The 22,802-nt window shown below is 43.3% G+C and overlaps 1 protein-coding gene across 1 annotated transcript in view; it reads left to right on the top strand.

Annotated features, from left to right (window-relative positions):
- Nucleotides 1-1,931: 1,931 nt before the first annotated feature.
- TRPC5 (transient receptor potential cation channel subfamily C member 5) overlaps nt 1,932-22,802 on the top strand; it is a 322,560-nt gene continuing 301,689 nt past the window's right edge. The window contains exon 1 of the mRNA XM_002832004.3: nt 1,932-2,918. The gene's annotated coding sequence lies outside the window, so the exon portion shown is untranslated. The remainder of the gene's footprint in view (nt 2,919-22,802) is intronic.

Here is a 22,802-nt window from a genome sequence, read left to right as displayed (position 1 = left end):
GTTAAAGACAAGTGCATTGTATATAGGGCCTTTGAAGGAAACAGCTCACAAGAATAAGGCTTTTGCTCTCCCTGAGCACTGCTTCTGGTTGCATCTGGGCTTGGAGTGGAAGTCTCAGCAGGACTGCAGTTTGGCTAAAAAAAGGGAAATGCCCCCAAAGTTTTATCCACAGTCACATATTCTACTCACCCTCATGCCAAAGGGAAGATGGCTTAATCACAACCTAGACCTCCCTTATTTGGGAGACTGTATATTAGTTTGCTGGTTCGCAGTAAAACTGCCTCTGAATGAAAAGCAAAGAATCAAGTGATTTTTTTTTTTTCAGCGACCCTCTTGGCCAATCTTTAGAAACACTTCCTGAACTATTTAAGTTGTTAGGAGGTGGAAACTCCACCCTCACTTCTCCCTCCCCAACACCCTTCCCCCCAGACACAAACTCTTCATCCCCCAGGGTAATAATTTTCTTTTCTCCAATACCTTGCTCCCATACAAAAGCTAAATACTCTCCAGAATATTGGACTGCCTCGGGACTAGGAGGACTAAGGACAAGGGAAAATTTGTCTTGCTTGGTGCCCCGAGCGACTTTTCCAAGGTAGGTTAGGAGGAGAGTGCTTAGGGCTTCCACTAAACATAGCTAATACCAGCTTCACGGGCTCCGCAATGAAAACACTCGGCCATTTAGGCAAGGGAGATGATTCTGGCATTTTCGGGAGCTTACACTTAGGCTCCCAGGGCGTGCAGAGGGGGTTAAAGAGCAGCAGGAAGTACAGTGGAGTTTTCTCAGAGCTAGGGATTGTTCTGAGAATGGGTAGGGAAAGGTTTTCAGGTACCAGCCCGGCGTCCAGAAAGGCAGAGACACACATGCCCCTTTCCTGAGAGCGCTAGGAAGGGAGATAAAAGACAAAGCCGATATTTGGGGCTGTGCGGCCGGGCCATGAGATGCTGCCAGCTAGTGGACCTATGCGCCTGCAGGTTGCAGGTAGAAGTCTCAGGCTTGTGGTGGGGGTGGGGCTATTTAGCCCCTTCCAGTTGGGCTCCAGAGGGTGGACATTCCGGGCGCCAGGCTATAAGGTGAAAGAAGTGGAGAGGTGCTTCATGTGAAAGGGAGGTGTAAAGATCAAAGAGTCGCCCAAGTGGCCGGTGACACCGCCCCCTCCCTCCACCACAGATACCACTAAGCAACTTAGCCCCCCGCCCCCATCCTACAATATCACTTTCCCTCCCTGCATCAATCTAGGCTGGATCTTGGGAGACCGACCCTATGGGTGAGAGGGGCACGGATGGGAGAATTAGGTAGCTCCAACTAGATTAATCTAGATCTATCAGGGATCCAAGCCTGCCCCATAGGACCCCAGGTCAGTCCCTGGCGACTTAGCGCTCCGCTGTCTCCCTGTCCTACCAGCCGCCCGCCGCCCTTACTCCCCCAGGTTCAACTCCCCTTCCTCCTGAATGACCTATGGTCGCCGGAGCAGCCTGGCCACCACCGGCCCAGAGCCCAGGCTGAGGGGGGTGGGCAAAGGTCACTGCCCAAAGCAGGGGATATTCAGGCCAAGGGGCAAAGAGAGACTCTGCTAGCCATATGCTCCGAGGGACTCCTGTCCCCTCTACCCGCACCCGCGCTTAGCCTCCCACCTCCCCTCCCGTCTCTGCCACCACCCAGGGGAGGGGGAGGTCTGGGAAAGCAAACAAACGAGACAGAAAATTCCGTACCGAGGGGGGAGAGATGAGACGGTGGGACGGGGCAGCGGGGGTTGACTTGGGGCTGCGGCTGCGGCTTCCTTCCACCCCTGGCCGCGGAGCTGCAGAGAAGGCAGGAGCTGCTGCCCCTGCCGCCTGCCCCGTCCTCCCTCTTTCCCTCCCGCCTCCCCGCCTCCCCCGCCCCGCCCCGCTGCCGGGAGATTGAGAGAGGCTTCGGCTCGGGGGCTGGGGGAGGTGAGGGGTGCTTTTGCCTACCACGGTTGTCTCAATCTCTCTCTCTCTCTCTCTCACACACACACACACACACACACACACACACACCCCACATCACAACCACGACGGGTTGTCCGCAGCTCGCAGCCACCCCAAAGGGAGGAATAAAGAACAGGAGCAGAGGGAAGCCGGGCGCAGAAAGAAGGGAAAAGGAAGAGCTCAGGGTTGGACATTTTTGGAGACAGGGGTGGGGAGGATAAAGGGAGCGTGCCTCCTTGATTTTCCCCTCCCCACCCCTCTTTGCTTTTCTCTCCCCTTCCCTGTATAGCATATTCCAGAAACGGCAGCAGAAAGGGACAGAAACCTCTAGTGTAGAAAAGGGTTTTGGAGGGGTAGCCAGAGCTCCCGCCAGCCGCTACCTAACAGCTGGAGCTTGAGTGTACGTGTAAGAGTGTGAATGCGGCTCTCTCTCTCTTTTTCTCTCTCTCTCTCCCCTCTCTCTCCATCCCTTCCTTCCTCCCTCCTTCTCCCTCTCCTTCACACTACAGTGTCAGCTACCCCTGTCAGTTTCCCCGTGTCAGTTTCTTCCCTAGCTCTTATTGTGTGTGGCTGGCTGCGTGAAGGGAGTGGGTGCGCTTGAAGGGGCTCAGGTTGGGTTAGAGAGCTGGGAGAACAGGGTAGGGACATTGGTAGAGCAAAGAGTTTCAGGGCACTGGCGAAAGTGAAAGGTGAGGAGGGCCGATCTGTTACAGGCAAGTTTGGGAATAACTGAGCATCTAAAGGGGAAGCCAAGGTAGGAGCCAGTACTTGCGCTCTTCTTTACACCCCGCCCCTTTCCCTGTGCTCATCCGCCCACCCACCCATCAGCCTAGAGGCTCCGGGCTGTCCCAGTCGGCTGCTGTTTGCGCGCCGCAAAAGAGGAGTCCGGCAAGGCGCCGCACCACGCATCCCGGCCCGTGGACACCCAGACGACACAGATCTGATCCGAAGAAACCACTTGGCTCAGGGTAAGTCTACAGGCGGCCGGTGCGGTCCATTTCGCTGCCTGAGTGCTGCTGAGGGGCAAGGGGCAGCGAAGTGCAGGTTGAATGAAGATGCTGGGCTGCTGTAGGCTGAGAAGCATTGACTGGCTGGCTGTGGGCTCAGGGTGGTAGGGAGCAGAGGGAGGCCAGCAACAGATTGTTTTGGAAGAGGAAATGCAATGGGGAGAAGCTCCAGGGGTGATAGGACAAGGTGCTGCCTGCGATGGCCAAAAACATCCTTTCACTGGGAATATTTTCCTGAACCACAGCTTTGTCCTATCCCTGGACAATGACTTGCTCCATTCTTGGGTAGATTTTAAGATCCCTGGGGAACCTGCTCCCAGGCCTCCTTAAAATCGATTAGTGTGGCCCTCGGGCCAAGGATACCTGCCCTTCGTCAAAAGCCACCTTCAGAAATAGAGAGCCAGGAGCCGGATCATGAAGGTTCAGGAACCAGGGTCCCCATTTACCTTCTTTGTCTTGTATCCTTCAAACTTAAGAAATGGCCAGATTTGTTTGCCTGTCTTCCTTAAAGGAACCAAGAAATGCAAATGGAGGGGCATCAGTCAGATCTCTGCTTCAAAGTGGACACCTCCCTCCCTCCCTAGACACACATCGACTCGGACAAATAGTCATGATCATGTCCCACATATGCACGTACTGAGCTGAATTCACAGATGCTGATCTTTCTCCATGGTCTCTTAGAATGAGACTAGAAGGGCTTTTTCCCTATTACAACCTGGGCTCTTTGGATCACAGTCATGTACCTGGTGATGGTTAAGTGTTTAGCAAGGTTATTACTCCCTCAGGAAAAGCCTGAAGCGGGGAAACCAGCCTGAAAGATAGAATCTCTGAACTTTACCCGAGTTTATTATAAGAGTAGGAGAGACATAGACTAATTGATAATGCTCTTTTTAGAGATTGTGCATGTTAACCCTTGGCTTCAAATGTGAAATGATTACAACATTGACATGGCACACCCAGACCCACTTTTCTATTGCCATATATTTATCTTCATGGCGTTTAACAAGAATGACAGATTTATGTATCAGCATTCATAATTGTCTATTGTTGGTCTCATAGGTTTTTTGATGTTTTATTGATGATTTATATTATGTCTCCTTTTCCATAAACTCTTTAAAAACTGAGATATAAATGATGTCACATGGTACCTTTCATCATGTCTTTAAAATCTGCTTATTCTAAATCAAAAGGCATGTTAATACATTTACATAGTACGAAGTTCATTTCAAAGCAAATATATAGTCTGGGATAAAAGAAACCCACAGGGTCAAGGAGTCTCTGAAGCTCTCTCTGTGAGGTCGAAGGAAGAATTGAATGTCACCTAAAATCCACATTTTGGTCCCTGGAAGATGCTGTTTTCATAAACTTTCACAATATACATAGGGAGGGAGAGAGAGAGAATCTGTGTGTGTGTGTGTGTGTGTGTGTGTGTGTGTGTGTGTGTGTGTGTGTAGTTTTTCAAGGACCTCAATCAACCCCACACAATCTTGGCTCTGCTTTTGTAACAGAGGGGAGCAGGAGGTGAATTTGTGCTTCCAAAGCACCCAGGTTGGTCTGTTAAACTTTCTATTTATTACTATGTTACCAAAATGCAATGAATTGCCTCCTTCCAACTCAGCAAATAAGAGAAACGGATTCTGCATTAAGTGAAACTGTTTATGTTGCATCAGGCAATTTGTTCTAATGTTCACTGCTGAGAGAAAGCAGAATGAGGATTACTCAAGTAGGATCTGAAAAGGTGCCCACTCTGTTACTTTTTAAAGCAACCATAGTAAGTATTTTCTTAGGTTAAAATTACACTTTCAAATAGATAAACTAAAAACCGGGTTGCAGACAGGTAGGAAAGAACTGGCAGCATCATAATTGGGGAAAAACTCAAAATATCAGCACGAATGAAGCCTACAGTGTAGGTTTTGCTCTGTTCCTGGTGATGTGAGTATCTGGCTGTTGAGGTAAGTCCTGATGGTTACCCAGGGAATAGGCATGTGAGCAGGTTCAGGGATTCAGAACCAATGTAGCCCCCAGCTTCACTGATACTAATTCACCTGGCTTCAGTGTACATCTCAACATGGAGACCTGAACGAGATATCTGCCATCCTTCCCAGCCATAAGAGCTATAATCCTAAGATTCTGTTCTTTCTATAGCTAACAACTAAAACCGGAATGGCACGCAGAACCACAGTACTTAGAGAAGACTAGGCCAGGAAATTAGAGATGCAGAAGGGAGGAAGATGAGAGGAATATGAGAGAACCGAAGATGTTTTGAAACGAACAGAAAGAAAACTATCCAGGTGTTTGCTTTGACTGGGAATGGAATTAATCCAGAAATCAACTCATATGTAAAGCATCTTAAAATTGCCTGTATTTGACTTGCAAACACTGTGTAAACAATGATAGAATTCCATAGTACCAGGGAATTGGGAACCTTGGAGTACATTCTCAGTGTTGCTGCCTCATTTCTCTCCTTACAATATTAAATTCCAATCTGCAAGCCATTCAGATGCTTAATTATTGAATGGATATTTCAAATGTGTCATGATGCTTTCCTGTAGCCTGTTTTCGAATATTCTAATTTATTTTTTGCCATGGCTCCATCACTGAAGGTGGTAGATTGAAGCATTTCTGCCTGCTTTACTTTTGCCAAAGGTTGCTGTTTTCGCCTCAGTATACTAAGCTGTTCAGATGCCTCCTGCTAACTGATGAAGAATACAAGGCGCAGAATCTCTCTCCCCAAAGCACTCTGTGCCACAAGGTGCCACCGGCCTAATCTGGCCCAGTCATTTTCCAGGTTTTCAGGGAAAGGTATGACAAAGTTTGCAGCCTATAGACAGAAATAAAGCCTCATTCTAGGCAGAAGTTATTCCTCATCCCACAGATGAGGGATAAGCTAAGGCCAGCCATCATGTCCAGAGCCTAGTAGCTGATATATCCATAGTGTCATCCTTTCTAAAACTCACGAAGCTTTTCTTCTGTTGATGGGCCCCTCAAACTTTGTCCAGTGAGACCAGCAGAGCCATACTGCCAGCAAGGAATGATTCCTGAATGACTCAACTGTGGTCTTATAAACAAACATGTACATCATGCTCAACTGAGTAAGAACAGATGATTTAAAGAAATTGTAAAAGCTTATAGGGGCTAAGCAAAAATTGCAATTTGCTGGGTGAAGGGAACTTTGCAAGTTTCTTAGGTTTGGTTCTCTGTCACCAGTTGTGGAGTTGGCCCTTGGATGGTGGTGGCCAATGCATTTGCCCCAGGTTTTTGCCTTAGCAAAAGGAAAGAAAAAATAACGATAAGAAACAAGCGGGGATCTTGGCGGGGTCAATTCTCTCATTTCACCTATAGAGAAATTGAAGTCTAGGGAGTAGAAATGACTTGCCTAAAACAGACTACTAGCTAACAACAGTGGCAAAACCACAACCCAGGACTGTTTGCTGATACTAAATACATTTTCTGAAGTTCTGTGGAGATCTTCCCAAGAAATCAAGAGGTAACTAAAGTCAAGTTTGCCAAGATCACAGCCCTCTACTTCCATTCCATATGTATGTATACGTGTTTATATTACATGCTGCTATCATATCTTTGTGGCTTACCTTCTTAACCACCACCTCCCCCTAACACACACACACTCACACACACAATCCTATCTTGCTAGCTAAGAAAACATTATATGTGTCTATAGCTAGCGTATTCAGATGGAAGGCAGAATTAAACATGACAAAAATTTAGCTGCTCACATTTATGTGTCTGATCTGGCTCACACCACCAACAGCAAGGCATCTAGAAATCCCAGTCTGTTCTGCACCATGGTAGTTTTGGGGAATGGAAGCTAGCAGAATCCAGCGACTATGGCTCTGGTTTTGTATACTCAGTCTCAGAATCAGCCCCCCAAATGCACGTGCAAATACACACACATGCACACACACACAAACATGCACATACAGTCGCACACTTTCCGAAAAATTAAAACAAAGAAAATAGAAAAGATAAGGCAGGTGGTTTTTAGAGCAGAGTACAAGAAGAAGGAAAGGTTTGCAGAGGGATATTCTTACCTTCCCCCATTCTTTAGCCTTATTGCCTAATTTTCATTAATCCCACCCTAATTTATTTTAGGATCTGAGAAAATAGACCAATGCAAACATGTTTACTACAGCCCAGAAGGATGATCTGAAAAACCTCCACATTTGAGTGAGAATATCACAAGGATAGGGAAAAGGCTAGGATGTAGTGAGGTAGAGCCTTGCTACTCCAGGTGTAGTCCCCACACCAGGATTGCCACCATCCCCTGGGAGCTATCTGGAAATGTAGAATCTCAAATCCTTCCCCAGACCTACTGAATAAGAATCTGCATTTTATGAAGATCCCCAGTGATTCATTTTTATACTAAAATTTGAGAAGCATCGGGCTAGAGCTTATCCAAAAAGCATCTGAAAGATATTTGAAAATAAACAATTACCTACTGAGCATGTAGGGACAATTCATGTGGCTTATCAATTAAAAAATAAAATATAAAGTTTTTCCAGGTCCACTTATCTTATTATTCACTGTAAAACCCTTAAGTGTGGGCAAGAGATCTCATGTAAAGGGAGTGAGATCATAGGATTTGTTTATTTACCAGGATGACTTGGGTGTGGGAACTCACACAGACCTGAGTTCAAATCCTGGCCCTGCTCACGAATTACTAGCTGTGTAAACATGCACTTTGCCTCTAAGCCTCACAGTCCCCATCTATAAAATGGGATTAATAATAGTACCAACTGGCACTGGGCTGTCATGAAAAATTAAATAAGACGGTATAATGCACTGGGATATGGTGAACAATCAATAAATAGAAGATATAATTCACATGATTTGGCTAATAATTTTAGTTTGGTAGAAAACCAACCACTAGATATGTTATCTTGGGGCACCTAGCATTATTTCTAATTGATGTGAATCTTACTGGGTTTTCTACAGATAGAACGCTAAGATATACAACAGTAAAATGTATTTAAATATAATGGAGGCTGCTAGAAACAAATATTTTTTCAGAAGGAATTACAGGTGTCCCTAGTGAAATCACTCCATGGAAGAAGACTGAAGTCAGAAATGGCCCTGTTCTATGAAGCGTATCTCAAAATATTACCAAGTTAGAAAGTCAAAAGTGAGGCATTTTCTGCATGTTTGCATCTATATGCAGCATGAAAACACATGGATACACACACACATACATACACACACACGGACGCATCATTTGATGGACAAACTATAAAATAATTCAAGGCCAAAATGACATTCTAGGAGCAGAACTAGGTTTCTGCCTGATAAAATCTTTAAAATGCACGAATAATAACCTCTACTTCGTAACTTGCTCATGTTGCACAGTTTAATGACTTAGGTATATACTATAGCTATTACTATTTTGTAGGTGAAAAAAAATGAGCAACTCCTACCTCTTCCCAGCCCATGGTGCTACCTACCTGCTCAATTTTCTCACCAGTAAAATATGATACATGTAGTACTCAAAGTCCAAGAAATCACAAGGCACTTGATTCTATAAAGACTTATTGACTGGCATGTGCAATCTGGGCAACCTGATTGTAAAGACACAGAGACAGACACTACCACCTCTGGGTCCCAGTCCTTTGGTATGTTCCGGACCTCCAGCTTCCCCTGATTTTCAATAGTATCAGATTAGTAAGGTATCAATAATCTTATAATAGACAATATATATATATCTAATTGCTAAGATTTCTGTGAATCTAATTGCTAAGATTTCTGTGATCACCCTAAGAAAACAATAGCAAGTGTTATCAATTATTGACTATCTTTATATTAGTTTTCTATTGCTGCCATAAAAAATTCTCACAACCTTATCAATTTAAAACAACACAAATTTATTATCATTATAGTTCTGTAGTTCTGAAGTCTGACACAGGGATCACTGGGCTAAAATCAAGGTTTCAGCAGGACTGCCTTCCCTTCTGGAGGCTCTAGCAGAGAATCAACTTCCTCACTTACTCAGATTGTTTGCCTAATTCACTTCCTTGAGGTTACAAAACTGAAGTCCTAATTTCTTTGGTGGCTATCAGCTGAAGCTCATTCCTAACTTCCAGAGACAACCCACATTCCTTAGCGCATGGCCTCATTCCTCTGACTTCAAAGCCAGCAAGGGCCTGTTAAGTATCCCCTTACACTTTGATGAGGGGGAACTCAGTTGGCCAACTCCTCTCTCTTCTCCCTTTGCATCTCTCTCTGGTTGACTCTTCTGCCTTCCTCTTCTGCTTTGTTTTGTGCTTACATTGGGCCCACCGACGTAATCCAGGATTATCTCCTATTTTAAGGTCTGCTAATTAGCAACTTCAATTATATCTGAAAATTATTTTTCACCATATAACATATATTCACAGGTTCTGGGGATAAGGGTGTTGACATATTTAGGGGTTGGCCATATCTTGTCTACCATAATCTTCTATGTGTTGAGTGCTACAAATATGTGGTTTTAAATGACATTCACTACAGTTCCTATATGATAGGTATTATTATTATTCCCATTTAACAGGTGAGGAAACAGGATCAGACAAGTTAACTGGTATGTTTAACATTGCGCAGCTTGTGAGTGGTGGAGGCCGGGTTGGAACACAGGTCACTCTTCCTCCAAATCTTGAATTTACCCTATTGGCCTACATTATGCTGAACATGGCCTGAAAGTTTGCAACTCACATAAAATATTTAATCTCAAGAACCACCAGAAAACTTCATCCTTTTGGTTGTTGTCATCTTTACATGGTGGTCATCTCCAGAAATTTTTTTAGTAGCTTTTAGCCTAATGATAAAGACCAAACAATGAAGAAAGATTGACAGGAATATAAAATGTATATTTGTTTATACATCCAGGAAAAGGCTGATGAAGTAGTGATGGGTAGGTAAAGATTGTCACAGGATGTTTGATGTTGCAAAAGAGAGGATTTTCACATTTGTTACGGGGCAATTATGCCAAGGAAGAGGAAAATGAGAGGGCTAGTTGGAAGGATAGAAACAAGAGAGTGTTAAGGAGTAATTAAACAGCTCAATCCTCAAAGTTGTAATTGAGCCCCTACTGTCAATCACTTGACGAATATTCGCTCAGTGTGCACTAGGTGGAAGGCACTGTTGGGAATGCAAACAGGCATGCCCTTCCTTTTCCCTCTAGGAACTTTCAACATGGTCAGAAGTGAGTGGGATGATGGGAGCAAACATGAAGTGAAATCCTGGTGTGGCCAAGTAGGGCATTATGCTTTAAGCCATTCATGGAAACAGAGGCAGGTACTTCCAGGAGATAGAGTGGGGAAGTTCAGTCTGTAGAGGCCTTTAGATGTTCAGGCTGTGCTGGATTTAATTTAGTGGATGAAAGGAAGATACGAAAGGATTTTGAAATTTAAAAAAAGAAATAATGATAACAATGTTTGGGAATGATTATTCTGGAAATGGTGTGTAGGAATTCCGGATTGGTGGAGGAGCAAGCAATGGCAGGCATACCAGTTAGGAAGCAATTATAGAAATTTAGGCTTTTTGTCCTTGCGATAGATAGTTTGCTGAGAATGATGGTTTCCAGCTTCATCCATGTCCCAATAAAAATATATATATATAATAAAATAAAATAAAAAATAAAGATGATAAAGAGAACTTTGCTACTCAAATAAAAATAACTGATATGGCCTTCAAAAAAAAAAAAAAAAGGAAATTTAGGCATGAAGAGTAGCACTGTGGTTAGGTACAGAATCTAGGTCCAAATTCGTCTGGGTGTGATTTTAACTGTGCCACTCTGAGCCTTAGTTTTCTCTTCTGTGAAAAGAAAAAACTAAAAGTACCTGCCTTAAAAGAATACTGTGAAGTTGAAATGAGTTACATGTACAAAGCACTTAGCCCAGTACCTGGCCAGAGTAAACATGTGCACGTTAACTGTTATACTATTGTTATTGCTGTTGTTACTGTAGTGGTGCACTTGGAAAGGATGGGGTATAAAATACACTGTAAAGAAACAATAATGTTGAATGGCTGTGTGATGTGTGATGAAGGTAGTCAGAGATGACTGCAAGTTTTACCTCCTTGCTAGGTAACAGAGAAATGATGCCATAAGAAAATGTGAAGGCGAGGTGAGATAATAAGGCGAGGAAGATAATAAGTTGGTAATAAGCTTTGATATAAAATTAAGCTCAGAGTCAGTGTGAGACATTCTAGTGAAAATGAAGCTTGGAGTCAGTGTGAGGCTTGGAGTCATTTGAAAATGACTACCAAAAAATTTTAGATGTGACACTGGAGCTCAAGAGAAAGTTTAGGGATGAAATGAAAATTTGGAAAGTCACAGATATAACAATTTTTATCTCTGGGCTGGGCGTGGTGGCTCACATCTGTAATCCCACCACTTTGGGAGGCCAAGGCAGATGGATCACCTGAGGTCAGGAGTTCAAGACCAGCCTGACCAACATGGTGAAACCCCGTCTCTACTAAAATTACAAAAATTAGCCGGGCATGGTGGCACGTGCCTGTAGTCTCAGCTACTCAGGAGGCTGAGGCAGGAGAATTGCTTGAACTCAGGAGGTGGAGGTTACAGTGAGCTGAGATCATGCCACTGTACTCCAGCCTGGGCAACAGAGTGAGACTCCGTCTCTAAAAAACAAACAAACAAACAAAAATTTATCTCTAAGAAATACATGTAAAATCTCCAAGAAAGAAAGAAGAGAGACAAAAGCAGATAGTTAAGGTTTAATGTGTGGCCCATGATTAGTGGGGGCAGAAGAGCCACAGGAAGAATGATTGAAGGCAAAAAGAGACCTGTGCAAGGCACTACAGGGAATTCACAAGAAGAACATGCCCTGCCCAGTACAACTTATAGACTCAGGACAGAAAGCATTATAAAGTATGAAATATATAATAACGACATTCAATTTTAAAATATAAATTATCAGTTTCAAATATACCTTATTTTGTTGACTGGAAAAGACGGGAAGTCTTCATAAGTATTTTAGCCCTTGAATGATGAATGACATTTGGAAACATATCAAGGAGCACATTTCATATGAGAAGAATTATATGATCAAAGATGAAGAGTTAGAAATGGGCACACCAAGTTTAAGAGAGAGGGAGAGATCGATCTGACAAGAGTGAAGGAAGATAAGGAAAGGTAAGAGAGGAAAAATGTTCAAATCACCCACATAGCTAAACTCAAGTCCCAACACAGTCTCATCTTAGCTTTAAAGCTGGAAGTTTCATGTCATTTTTTTCTGACATAAAACTCAACTCCCAGCTTTCTCAGTTAAGTGATTGAGTGGACAGTGATGCTTTTAACAAGAATAAAGTGATAGAAGAAAGATAACAGGTTACGGTGAGGTGACAGGAGGGTAGAAAAGGGATGATGAGTTATGTTTGGGACATGTTGAAGTAAAGGTGCCAGTGTGACATCCAAGCACAGATGTTAAACAAGCAGTTAGTTAAATGGGTTTAGAACTCAAAATAGAAGTCTGAGCTGTAGACATAGATTAGGGAGTCATTATCCCATAATAACAGGACAATAATAGCAGTGATGATGACAAATACTTATGAGGTATATACTCTATCAAAGGCATGGTTCCAAGAGTTTTCCAAATAGTAAATCATTTAACCTTCACAACAACCTTATGAAGGAAATGCTATTTTTATCCTCATCTAACAAAAGGACTAAAACCAAGGCTCAGAGAGGTCTCATGCCCAAGGTCACACAAGTGGTATCTATTGGAGACAAGATCCAAACCCAGGCAAGTACAAATCCAAAGTTCGTGCTCCTCATTACCATACTAAGAGTGAGTGTTAGTAGTCTTAGAAGTAGAGTCACTTACTCTAGCAGAGCAGAGTAAAATAGGTCAGCTACTGATCCTTGAAAATACCAATATTTCAGAGGTAAGTCGGAGAAAAGAATCTTTCAGAAGAGACTAACAGCAATCATAGAGATAGAAGGAAAACTAGGAGTGAGTGATGGCCTTAAAGTCACTGAGGAGAGAATGCCCAAAAAGGGGAATGGATATTAGCAGCATTAAGAGCTGCAGCCATTGGATTTGACAATTCAAGGGGCTTTGAATAATGCAGTAGTTAGGACATGGGACAGTAAACCACAAGCCATGGGCAAAATTGGGCCTACCACCTGTTTTGGTGTGGCCTCAAGCTAAAAGTGGTCTTCACATTTTTAATGCCTGGAAAAAATCAAAAGAAAATACATTTCATGATGTAAAAGTTATGTGAAACTCAAATTTCAGTGTCTATAAATAAAGTTTTATTGGAACACAGTCATTCTGATACATTTGTGTATTGTCTATGACAGCTTTCCTACTACAATGGCAGAGCCTGGCAACAGAGAGCATATGGCACAAAAACCCTAAAATCTTCTCTATTTAGCCCTTTACAGAATAAGTTAGCCAGCCCTTAGGTTAAAGGATTAGCTGAAAGTCAAACTATCTCAGTTCAAATCCCAACTCTACCACTGACTACACAATGTGACCTTGAAAAAGTCACCAAATGCTCTAATGACCATTGTCAGTAAAATGGAGATTAAAATGGTACTTATCTCATAGGATTCTTTTTATTTATTTATTTATTTATATTTATTTATTTATTTATTTTTGAGACAGGGTCTCAATCTGTCACCCAGGCTGGAGTGCAGTGGTGTGTGATCATGACTCACTGCAGCCTTGAACACCCCAGGTTCAGGTGATCCTCCCACTTCCCCAAGTAGCTGGGGTTACAGGTATGCAACACCATGCCCGGCTAATATTGTGAGTTTTTTGTTTTGTTTGTTTGTTTTTGCTTTTTTGTAGGGAGGGGGGTTACACCATGTTGTCCAGGCTGGTCTTGAACTCCTGGGCTCAAGTGATCCACCCACCCTGGCCTCCCAAAGAGTAGAGATTACAGGAATGAGTCACTTATCAAGCCCAACTTCACAGGATTTTTTTGAGAATCAAATAAGACAATTTGTGTAAAGGACCTAACACAGTGCCTGGTGCATAGTTAGAACTTAATAAATGTCAGCTGCTGTTGACTTTTGATATGGTAGAAATGAAGCCAAATTGCAATAGGTAGCAAAAGGAAATGGAGATGAGGTCTATACAAATAGAAACTATACTTTTGAAAATTTTCACAGTGGATTTGTGGATGGAGGAGGAAGTAACTTTGCGGGGGGGGCAGTTTTCAGTTTTAGTGGAGAGACTTGAACTTAGGGAAGGGGAGAAGTGAACGAAGATTGAGCATCTAGGAGGAAAGAACGTGAAACAACAACCTGATGAGATAGGAAGATCAAGAGTAGAGATCAGAGATTAACCTTAGAAAGGAGCAGGAATAATTCTTCCTCAAGAAATAAAATCGAGTTGGATGCAAATATAATATTTTACATGGGGTGGGAGAAATTCATATCTCAAAGAATCTTTCCTCTATAAGGTTGGAGACAAGCTTTTCTGTTATGGGGCATGGGTAGGGGAACTTGATGGAACACTGGCTATGGAACTTTCAGAAAGAAATTGGCCCAGGAGATTCCAAAGAGGAATATGTATGAAATGGCCCCGTGGGCTTGATGGAGCTTGGAAAATCGAACTTGGTGGCGTCAATCTGCACAACCATGTGAATTACTCTAGAAGTGCTGAAAAACCTGAAAGAAGAAATCCAGAAACTAGAGGGGTGAGTTAAGTCATGACTTTTAGTTGTGTTGAAATACTTGGAAAAGTTAACGCCACCATTGGCAAACATTTGAATCCCATACCAGCCTGTCATTGGAACCACTGCTTCTGGGACCCTGGTCTTGTCAAAAGGCTCTGCAGCTTGCTCATCTTTATCCTGCCTGGTGTGGTATCATGTTTGCACAGTGGCACAGCCTCCCCAGACATTTCCGGATTTCTTTCCCTGAAATCTCATTGCAACGTAACAGAGACAGACGGTACATTGGAAAGCTCTGAGGAGGAACATAAACTGTGACTTTTATGGAGAGAGAATGATACTGCTGAAGGATAGGGACTAGTGCTACAGAGTCTGAGTACCTTTCAGGACTCCATGAACCTAGCCATAAAATCCCTATTAATTTGAGAGATGCAGGACACAAGCTTTATGGTGTCCAGGATAAATCCAAATAAAATGCTACAATGGCTGGTGTGCTGGGTTTGGCTCCCTTGAGACTCCAGGAGTAAAGTTACAGGGCTAACAGGCCAACTCCTGTCTGGGCAAACTAAAGGCAGAGCAGAAGTCAGGGAAGGAGACGTTGTCTAAGGAGGCTACAGATTCAGAGAACAAATGCTTTGGCTAGAAGTTGAGATGGCAAGGAAGAAATGGAACAAGTTTTCCTAGAAAGGTGCCCACTGAGCCCCCTGGAGGCTTGCAGCTCAGCTAAAACTTAGCCAGGGCAGCTCTGAAGATTCCATTCAGACTTCCTCTAGAGAGCATGTACCTTCTGCTGGGGAAAACAGGTCTCCCGTAGGCATTTCCCCATCTTACCCTGACCTTTTGTCCTGGGGCTCAGACAAGTATGCATTCCCCTTAGAGGCTTCCAGGCTCATTTGGAGGTCTGCTAAAAGGATATTGAGTGCCAGTTTACATTCAGATAGCACACACATGCCCAAAGCACTCTCCCATCCAGCATTTTAAGCAGACTAGTATGGTGTCAAAAGCACTATATTGGGAGTCAAGAGTCCTAGCCCTGCTACTTACTAGGAGTGTGACTTTAAGCAAAACACTAAGCCACTCTGAACCTCAACTTTCAGCATTCATAAACTAAGGATAATAGTAGTGCTGTCCTAATAGAGTTGTTGGGAGGATTAAATAATAGTGCTTAGCATAGAGTCTGGCTCATAATAAGCACTCATTAGCTGCCATCCTCATCCTCATCATCCTCATTTAACATATAAAGAACCTGAAGCATGTATTAGGCTTGAAGCCTGGCTCTGACACTTATGAGTCATAAGACCTTGGGCAAGTCACATCACCTCTCTGAGCCCATTTATTTCTTCTTAGTTTAAGGTAGACTTGGCTGATCCTACAAGATACTGTGTATGAAATGTATACAGCACTTTTTGAATGCTATAGTATTCGTTTTCCTTTTCAAAGAGCATCATCTCTTTTTAAAGACAGGGAAAAGGACCTGAGAGGTAAAGGCATTTACCCAGTGAAGCAACAGAAAACCTGGAATGAGAACCCAAGGCCCTCTACTTGCAACCCAGGGCTCTTCATAATTATATTCTCTGAGAGCAGTTTGGTCTGGTACTCAGAGTAGAGTGTTCCACATGGTCCCAGCAGTGCAGGCTGTGCTGATGATGTGTGTGTTTCCCTGATGCTCACCAGCCAGAAGGCAGCAGTGCTGACTGGGCCCCTCGCAGGCAGATGTCAGAAGCCAGAACCTCAAGCTCTTTGTTTGCCCCTGTAGCAAGTGACTAGCATTCAAAAATAGAGAGTTCTGGCCATCTTCATACCCAAAATACTTTCTTCTCCCCACGATCACCCAACCTTGGTGTATGAATCCCCATCATTCAAGCTTTGTCCTTTTAAGCTTCAGCCCTTGTTCAAAAGGTGAACTCCCTATGGCATGCATACAATGCCTGCTACCAAGAATCAGCAATCAGAGCAACAGTATGAATTAAATTATTCAGTGCTTTTTCTCTCTGGAAGCAGGAAAGAGGGAGATTTCAAGTGCAGGACACTGTTCAGTCTTCCTGGATAGCTAGAACAAACTACAGACAGCAGGAAAGATATTATAAATGGAGAGAGGGGCACATAAAGAGTAGGTTGCAAAAGCAGCCCGTCTCTACCCATTTTGAAAGTGCAGGAGCAGGACAGACAGAAGAGACATCCCTGGAATGGTGAAAAGAGCATCCATTTAGAATGACAAGGTCAGACTTCCAATATGATGGCAAATGTCCTAACCTGTCTATGCCTCAGTTTCTTCACCTGTAAAATGGAGTGATCACATCATCTACCTTACCAGATAGTTCTAAGTGTAAGAAGAAAAAAATGTGTGTGAACGTGCTTATAAATCAATGCCCAGATCTAAGTGATCATCAAGGATTCAGTTAACTTCTCAGAGGAGGCTGGAGGATGCAGTGACCTTGACAGCTAAATGGCCAGGTGAGATGCACCTGGCATTCCTCCCATCCCCTTCACTGTTAAGTGGAGCATTTAATGCACCTGCCATGCTTCCTCTCTGAGTCTGCCTCTCTTCTCATCTCTGGCAAAGTGGAAGCATTTAGTAGCTCTCCCTGGGGCCAGCAGTAGGTTTCAAGAGCTCTGATCTGAGAGCAGTGGAGGTGGGCAGTTGGCAGAGGTCAAGGCTCTTCTGAGACTGAATGCCTTCCCTCGGCCAGCTGTGGTCTCCAGACAGATACGAAAGTCCTGCCACCAACCTAGGGTAGCAGAGACAATTAGGATGACCTCTCAGTGACAAGACTCTGGAGTCATTAAAGCAGTGACATAATTGGCCTGATAAAGCTGAGACGGCAGACACACAGTCCAGCAATATGGCAAAATAGTTGTCTCAAGGAATAAATAAAGCAATCTATAAATAATTACTGAGGCTATTAGCTATATTTTATCTTCTCCCATATCCTGCTTCCTGACACTACTGGATTCAGAGGCCCCACAGGGGTGGCAGTCAGAGTAAGAGAGGTGACAAGGGAAGGAATGGCTGGGGCCAAGGACTCCAGTTGGCTAGAGGCTATTGGGGACCCTGCAAAATATCTACCTACAAGTTCCAGGGACCCCCCCCCCCAAAGTCTTCTGTGATGAAAGCAGGCAGGAATGGGTGAAGAGTCACCTCTAGTGAGGAATGGAAGAGAGAAGGGACTGCTAATAGGGCAGAGAAATACCTAAGGCCCACTTATCAGGTCATGACTTAGCCCTAGCCACTACAGAGGTGACTGACTTTGGGCAAGGCTGAAGCTCCGGGTATGTGTGGGAAGTAAGTTGAGAGGCTGGTAAGATGCCGGGTTGTATAATTACCCTGAAAGGCCATTCTCACAATTTCCCTCTCTTTGCTTTTATTAAATAAGCCCTGAACTGAAAGTGACAGAAATGGGGAAGATCATGTATGAACAAGTAAATTCAGAACTGGTAAGGAGAAAACAAGGCCAGCCACATTATCCCTCAAACTGAGAAATTTAAGTTTCTTTGCACTCTGCCCTAAATTTTATTTAATTCATTTTATTAAACACTTGGCATATTCCAGACACTAAGCGCTTTACAAATATTGACTCTCATAACCCTCATCACAGCCCTCTGAGATGAAGACTATAATAATTCCCATTTTACAGATGAGGACAACAAGAGACAGGGACATGAGGTAAATTGCCTGAAATAACATAGCTAATAAATTGTGAAACCAGGATTCAAACCCAGGCTAGCCCAATTCTGGAGAAGAGACCATGCTCTTCACCTCTATGATATGCTTCCTGACAACTTACATTCAAACTGTACACCTACCATGTTCTGTTGCTATTTGATATTTATTGGTGGGTATCCCCTACCAGTATAAGCATTGATGGTAGGCACCATGAAGGCCAGTGCTAGACCTTTCTCGTTCACCACCATATTCCCAGGGCCTAACACAGGGGCTGAATGATTAAATGAATTCATTAATGAAATATAGATTTCATGAGTATTCAATGAAAACAACCAAATGCCAAATAAAATAATTGCAATAGTTTGAGACAGGAGCTATTTTCAACGTATGTGCAGAACTGTAGATGATTCTGAGCTGTAGGAACACAGAAGCAGAAGGGTTTGGTTCTGCCTGGAGAAATCAGGGAACGCTGTACAGAAGGGACGTAACATAAGAGCTGGGACTTGAAGGAGAAGTAGGTATTCACAAGCAGAGAACGGCCATCAGGTGGAGGTATTCTAGGCCAAGAGAAAGGCATGAGGAAAGTCAGAGCTGTCTGGGGACAGGTAGTTGGTGTGGTTGGAGTCTAGGATATGCACATGGTAGCCAGAGGTACCTTTGGAGAGCTAGGCAGGAGCCTACTGGTCAATTCAAACTTGATCCTATAGCCAGAGCAGAACCATCAGCCAACTTTTTTTTTTTCTTTTCTTTTTGGAAATAGAGTCTTGCTCTGTCATCCAGGCTGGAATTCAGTGGTGCCATCTCAGCTCACTGAAAGCTCTGCCTCCCAGGCTGAAGCAATTCTTGTGTCTCAGCCTTAGCACACCACCACTCCCAGCTAATTTTTTATATTTTTTGTAGAGACGGGGTTTCGCCATGTTGGCCTAGCTGCTCTTGAATTCCTGACCTCAAATAATACACGCGCCTCTGCCTCCCAAAGTGCTAGGATTACAGGTGTGAGCCACTGTGCCCGGCCCCATCAGCAAACTTTTAAGTAGGACAAAGATATGATAATCAAATTTGCGCAATGGAAATGTCATAATACTTAAGGGAAAGATGGAAGAGACCATGAAGCCAAGGAGACCAGAAAACGGAGGTTTGACAGCAATATCGTGAATCGAGGATAGAGACTGTTAGAGGCTGTATTGATAGCTCTTGGTGATACGATGTGCAAGAATAAGGGAAAAGGAGGATTCAAGAATGACTCCCAGTTTTCTGGCCTGGGAAACTGGATAGATGGTGTTGCCAAAAATGAATGTGAAATATGTGAAGTAGGTTAAGATGAGCTTGATGATAAATTTGGTATTGAGTATGTTGAGTTTAAGGTATGTGTGGAGGGATTATATACCAGTGGTGATGCTCAGTAGGCAGTTTGACACATAGATGTTAAACTTAGGAGAGAGATATAAAAAATTACATTTGATTCATTGCTGTGCAAGATCAGTCATTGAAACCATGTGTGTGAATGTGTGAATGAAACTAACTTTTTTTTTTTTTTTTTTTGAGACATAGTCTCGCTCGTCTCCCAGGCTGGAGTACAGTGCAGTGGTGCGATCATGGCTCACTGCAAGCTCTGCCTCCCGGGTTCACGCCATTCTCCTGCCTCAGCCTCCTGAGTAGCTGGGACTACAGGCGCCCACCACCATGCCCGGCTAATTTTTTGTATTTTTAGTAGAGACAGGGTTTCACCGTGTTAGCCAGGATGGTCTCGATCTCCTGACCTCGTGATCCGCCCGCCTCGGCCTCCCAAAGTGCTGGGATTACAGGCATGAGCCACTGCACCCGGCCTAATCTTTTCTTTTAAACTCACACAGATCATGATTTGATCCATCCTATGATGAAAGGAAACTCTCTAGGTCTTAGGATAAAAGAGAGATGCCTTCCCTTTCAAATACTCATTCCTAAAGTTTTCAGTAGAGAGATTATTCCTGATAAATTTCTAGATGCTTAGGGAAAGTCAGTCAATGATTATGGACAAGCCAGAGGCTTGGCTCCCATTCCGAGAGGTTGAGCCAAAGACTCTGGGTACTTCCTTTGCATTTTGGAAGCCAGCTGTCAGAGGTGTATGAAGCTGGCACAATTGGTAGCAGCTCTATGGTCTCCACATTGCAGGAGGGAATATATCTCTCTTCCAGTTGTCCCCTACACTTGTTGACTGACTGGCTATTGTGGCCCAAAGCAAAGGTTGGCAAATAGCCTTTCCTTTTCAGAGAAAAAGAAAGAAGAATTTTTAAAAAGGGCATTTTTGCTAAAATGCTCAGTGAACTTGGGTGAGTAATTTATCCTCTCCATGGCTTGAGATATAATGCTATCTACCTGATCTACCTCACAAGAAAGTTGTGAGGATCAAATTAATCATGGATTATTAAAATGCTTTTAAAAATACACTACAAGCAAGATATATTATAATTTCAAGCACCAAGATGTCTGGGCTCTAGTTTCCAATCCTTCATTGTTCCAATTAAAAATGGTATTTTACTTTGCCTTTGTTTACTTTCCTATATATGACAGAAGTGACCATAGACCTTTCATATTTTGGAGTGTGCATGTGTTTGGGGGGCAGGATGTGTGCTGGCTTGTAGACAAATGCAATGATCATAAATGGCTTTAGAATAAGTAAGCACCTGGCTGGGCACGGTGGCTCATGCCTGCAATTCCAGCACTTTGGGAGGCCAAGGCGGGTGGATCACGAGGTCAGGAGATCGAGACCATCCTGGCTAACACAGTGAAACCCCGCCTCTACTAAAAATACAAAAAATTAGCCAGGCGTGGTGGCGGGCACCTGTAGTCCCAGCTATTCAGGAGGCTGAGGCAGGAGAATGGCGTGACCCGGGAGGTGGAGGTTGCAGTGAGCCCAGATCGCGCCACTGCACTCCAGCCTGGGCGGCAGAGCGAGACTCCATCTCAAAAACAAACAAACAAACAAACAAAAAGAATAAGTAAGCACTTAAAAATCCTAAGTAGGTTTTTATATACTACCTGACATTATTCTTGTAATCTTTCACATCTCTTCCTCTGATATCTCTTTTTCTTCAAAGAATTCATGCAAGCATACACTACTGAACCCAGTCCCCTGTGAGGAAAGGGGGGGAAAATGTCTTCCTGTGCCCTGATCTAGAGGCAGAAAGTGCTCCTTTATTTAAATTAACAAAACAAAACTAAAATTTTTATTAGTTGCCTATGGTTGTGTAAAAAAGCAGCAAATCACAGTCCCTGAAATGTCTGCAGTTCTCAAAGGCCAAAACAAGCATGAAGACATGAGCTAATATCAAGCAGAGAGGCTATGCCGCACAGAAAAGTAAGGAAGAAAACATGCCAATGGATAAAAGTTATTCAGCCCCTGAATGGATTGCCTAGAAAGGTAATTTGGGGCAGGATCAACGGACTTGAAATCTGAATGAAATAGCAAGAGAGATGAATCAGGAAACAATGGAATTGATCTGTCATAGTTTGGGTTGACCCCTACAGGCCAGAGTTCAAACAAACCAGTCTAGAATCTCTAGGTCCCTTCAAGCCTCAGAGTCTCAAGTTATAATTACATGAAATGCACTGAGACTAATATTTTTGCAAACCAGCATAAGACATCATTAAATAACTTCTAAGCAGAAATAAAAGACATCTGTGGTAATGTCACCACTATTCCTCAGTCTCATGGGCTAGAAGTTGAAGTCATCCTACCTTCCACCGCTCCTTTGCCCCATATATATAATTAAGTCACTAAGCACTCTTCATTTGAATTCTGCATTTTGTTATTGCCTATCTTACTGCGTTTTCCACTGCTATTACCCTAATTACTGCCCTTATCAGCAAGCTAAGCCTCCAAGCTGGTCCAACTGCCTACAGTCTCTCCCTGTCAATCCATTCTGCACATAGTCACTAGATTCATCCTCCCTTGACATTACCCTTCTACCTTCAGTAGTTCCCCACTACCTATAGGATAAAGTTCAAACCCTTTTCCCATGGACCTTAGGCCTTCCATTATCTGGCACCAACAACATTTGGAGTATGATCTTTCTCTATAAATCCTCTGCTCTAGAAAAACTATTTGCAGTGTCTCCCAGCACAACTTCTGCTTCCTCTACATTTACCTATACCGGTATTGTAGCAAGAATATAGCTCCCATTCTAAACTGCCTCTCAAAATATTATCTATCCTTTGAGATCCAGCTCAAATCCTGCCTTACCCAATAAATACATATTGCATGTCTAGTATGCACCAGGCATTTTAAAGTCTTGCTAGCTTTCCCAGTCTTTTATTGCTCCCTCCTCTGAGTCTATTGAGCAGTGTCTAAGTATCACAATTGGCCCTTTGTAGTGATTCTCTTATATAATTATTAGCCATTGTTTTCTGTCTTAATGTTTTTTGTACCCAAATACACTGTAAGTTTCTTGAGAGCAGGAACTTGGTTCTGTATTTCTTTCTTCCCTCACCCCTTACTCTACTCCCCGAAAGTAACATATTGCTTTGTATTTTGTAGGAAAGAAATGTATATTATTTTAATTATTTTTATA

This window comes from Pongo abelii, chromosome X (assembly GCF_028885655.2).
Source record: "Pongo abelii isolate AG06213 chromosome X, NHGRI_mPonAbe1-v2.0_pri, whole genome shotgun sequence".
Lineage (NCBI taxonomy): Eukaryota > Metazoa > Chordata > Mammalia > Primates > Hominidae > Pongo > Pongo abelii.
The sequence above is the reverse complement of the archived record's forward strand: the minus strand, read 5'-3'. Positions and strand labels throughout refer to the sequence as shown.